Raw genomic sequence first — 4,034 nt, 5'->3', positions numbered from 1 at the left:
AATCCTTTTTCGAACCGACTTAAAATAGGTAGTTGCAAACTATCACTTCTACGAAACGGCAGATACTTTCTACCCCTTGTTTCTAAAAAATTATATTATTATTATATAACTGATATTGACCTCGTTTCCCTCCTAATAAAAACAGATGCAAACGAAACGTTTCCGTGCTGAGATTAAAACTGGGATAAGGGTTTGTCGGCTGACAAACTGAGGAGAGGAACTTCAGTCTTACGTTTTCAAGAGGCTATCATACTTTCGTTCATCATACATAATTCCAGTAAGTTGGTGGTTTTGGTGTTTTTTTTTTCTTTTTCAGGTGACTGTTTCATAGGCGGTGGGATTGAGGTAGGTATGAGAGCACATAACCTACTTGACCACAGGTGAAATATCTAACAGGATTAAATCATTTCTTAGGTTAACTTGTTTTGCCAAAACGTGCTCGATTTTTACCACGACGGTAAAAATAGCCTTCCGAAATAGACAGTTTCACTGATGAGGTCAACGATTTTCTTTTTTTCTTATTTTCCGGAAACAGAGTCAGGAGGAAATATCAAACGTGAGTGTGGTTATTTAGCAGCACGAGTCATTTACTTAGAACAAAGAACGATTTCCTCTCAGCTGTAAAAATTGAAAAAGAGATATCTCTTCCATGATGTATCTCGTTAACATTAGCCTGACTAAATTATTATCACCAACAATAAGTAACTAGAACAAAAAGAATCTTTTTTTCGGTCTCCTTGTCATTTTCAGTCGCATATGATAGATAAGGGCATGTGCGAATGTTTAGGTAAGGGCCAATCTCTCTTTTCCTTTTTTTTTTTTTTATCTCTCAGACATAGCCGCCATATATATAGAAACCCTGATCAAATTCCTTTTAAAAACATAACCCGAGACTTTTGAACTATGGACTTTTCTTTTTAAACCGACTCGATCAAATTGTTTACCTGAATTATTTGGCTTTTTTCCATAGATAAACCTTGCCGATCACGAAAGTTGCGGAGTTACTGTTGACAGAGTAAGCGAGAAAAGATGGCGGTTATGAAGCCTGATTTGTAAGTTTTTCTTCCTATGAAATGTAGCTTGACGAAAGTTTCTTTCCGAGTACCACCCATGGAGTTACGTGACACAATTTTCAACTCGAACAAGAAGGAGGGTATGAGGTTTCGATCGTATACGCGTTTTGTAGTTTTGAAACATCATTTGAGCCCACAAAAGTCTTGCTTTGGATCAGTTTTTTATTTCAACGGCGGAAGCCAATTGAAATTTTGCGTATTTGGAGACTCAAATACGAAGGACTGCGTTTTGTAGAGATCAATGAGGCTTTATTCGAAATAGTCATCAAAGTTTAGAGTATTGTTAAGAGAGACGCGTTTCAAAAGACTAACAAGAGCTTCCCGCAGGCTCGTGATCAAAAACAAGGTTGCTTACGGAACAGACGTGAAAAGCCATCTTTTACAAAAATAGCGAAGGCAGAGAAGAAAGATGATTGAGGGCAGACACTTCAAGTGGTTTTATTCAGTAAAGATTTGTTTATATACTTGGATTCCATTGCAGTTTTACAATGGTGTCTGATTTAGCTTCTATCAAAATCAATGAGCCACCATGTTTATCCACAAACTAAGATCTGTTTAAAACAGCTTGAGACACCTTGCAACAGCAGACTCTTCTAGAAAGGATCCTGTGTACTTTCGCCTAACCCTACACCTCCTAAGATCAAATAAGTATTTCTTCTTCCTAACTACCATATATCCCCTTGTATTTCGATAGGGGAATTCAGTGCTATGCAAGACAACACACTCAAGCTGATCAAGAGAACAGACAACGGAGCTTGAAGCATGTTAACCTAATCGAATTTGGAAGTTACTTGATGATCGTTGCACCCTCTAGGTGTGAAAACAGTTTTAAAGATTAGTTTCACTGTAATCTTTTCCGGTTTATAATCTATCACTGGTTTCACTGTAATCTATTCCCATATACATAAACGGTGTACATAAACACCCTCGATTCGAAAGCGTCACCGATTTTCTTTCAGGAGCTCAACTAAGTAGTCTTTCTTAACCTCTGGACTTTCCAAATGAGGATTCAAAGAGAGGTCGAAGTTCATCTGTTAATGAAACTATGATTTATATCATATTGCATTTACTTTCTTCTACGAGGACGAAGAACCCACTAAAATATGTGTCACTTCTTACGCGAGGTTTAGTTGCTTAGTTTGTACTAGCGCCAAACTTGTATCTTGAAAACACGCCGGAGTTTGTATCCCGTTCAAGCCTCGGTATATTCAGACCTTTTTTTTATTCAATTGTTTATTTACAGCTCAACTCTTAATTTGTCTGCACTTGAACTTCATCTGCAAGTGAGCACATGACTTATTTCATCAAAACCGCGATAAGACGGCGGAAATTAAACCGACGGAATTAGTAGTGAGATTAGCTGTAATAATGTGGACTTTGAGCATCAAGCTGTGTTTTGATGAGGTTGTATGCTGAAGAGCAATATGAGTTTACTGCGTCGTTAGGACGGCAGACGTCGGAGGAACAATGAAAGATTCTAAAATTTTTGCATAGAGAAGAGAGATTTCCACCTTCTGCGTCACTTTGGTTCACCGATAAGACGTTTTACAAGGGATTACAGCCGATCGTGAGTGCAAAGGGATATCACTGCCATCTAGAACTTTCGTCCGTGCTCATAGGCTAGTCCCTCTTCTCAAAAGGCTTACGTCAATCAAATACTCAATTTCATTTTGATAAACGACCAAAATAATTTTTATCTTTTAGACATTTCCATTTAAAGTAAAGTATTAATCTTATAATGTTTCAAAGGTATAAAGTTCGCTCTCCTGGGTCTATGTTTAAAGAAGTTTATCAGATTAGGAAGATTTTATATCCGTCATAGCTGATAGAGATAATCTAACGCCAACAAAGTTACAGCGTGCAGAATTGCATGCTCATGTAAAGGTTTTAGATTTAGTCTACGAAAACCCTCATTTTGAAGTTACTCTTCTTCATACACAGATGTGTTCGCGGTCAAACCTCAATTATGGCGACTTTGAGAAAAACATAGGCATGCAATGCATGCAAGAGTTTTTTTGGAGGGGGGGTGGGTGGTTTACTTGAAACATTGTAAATGATGTCTGCATTCTTATAAAAGGAAAGAAGAGTACTAATGCGGAAAAGAACGAAAATGTCGAATTAACCCACTGCAGACTGCAGAGTGGGTAAAAAATGCAGACTGAGAATCTTTAAATTTTTTTTCGTCTGGTATGTGATAACGTCATCTTCTAACTCACCGAGCGTCACGCAATCGCTTTTCCGCGATCAGCTTTCACGATTATTTGCACTATTTAGGAATATTCCTGGCCCATTTCTTGATGAAAATCGATCGTAATATAATTTCAAGCCTTCATATAGTCTTCTCACTTTGCACGCGAGTTGGTTGGTGTGATGCTTGTACAGATTTCACCAACATAATAAAAATAGATGAAAATGTAGATGTAAACGAGAATACCAAAAGGTATATAACATGCGCAACATTTGAGAAACAATTGACAGCTTTCCACGTGGTCCGTATTATCATCTTTTTAAGCGGTATGTGTTTATTTTGTTGACAAAATTTCGGACCGAGACCAAAATTGTTCCTTCGACTTGATATATTTCCGTCGTTAGTAGATCATTAATCATTCATTCCAGATAACAAAATCATATAAACATGCCAACGATGGTATCTGAATTCGTCCTTAGCCAAACACAAACGACTCCACAAGATCACTTTCTCCATGCATCGAAAACATACAAAAAATCGTCCATAGTTAATTTCAATCAGAAATTCATCTAGAGATAGCACCGAGCAATCCAATCCAGAAAGATATGATCGGCACACTCAACAAATCATGAATCTTGTAAAGGCATTTATTTCTCCATTGTCGTCCTCTCGTGACAAATATATTGCGTATTTTGTTATTATCAACATTATTTAAGCAAAAATCAGGTCTTTCTTTGATAGAGTGCAGACAGATCTGACGTAGTTTGTGCCCG

The 4,034-nt window shown here is 37.4% G+C and overlaps 1 long non-coding RNA gene across 2 annotated transcripts; it reads left to right on the top strand.

The window, feature by feature from the left end:
• Window positions 1-895: 895 nt before the first annotated feature.
• LOC113681490 (uncharacterized) lies at window positions 896-2,417 on the top strand. Of its 2 annotated transcripts, none has more exons than XR_003447199.2 (2): window positions 896-1,052; window positions 1,768-2,417. It is a non-coding gene; the product is annotated as an uncharacterized LOC113681490 (long non-coding RNA). The 2 variants fall into 2 exon arrangements; XR_016188541.1 differs by having other exon boundaries at window positions 998-1,153.
• Window positions 2,418-4,034: the final 1,617 nt, after the last annotated feature.

Source organism: Pocillopora damicornis, chromosome 7 (assembly GCF_964200805.1).
Source record: "Pocillopora damicornis chromosome 7, jaPocDami1.2, whole genome shotgun sequence".
NCBI classification, from domain to species: Eukaryota; Metazoa; Cnidaria; class Anthozoa; order Scleractinia; family Pocilloporidae; genus Pocillopora; species Pocillopora damicornis.
The sequence above is the reverse complement of the archived record's forward strand: the minus strand, read 5'-3'. Positions and strand labels throughout refer to the sequence as shown.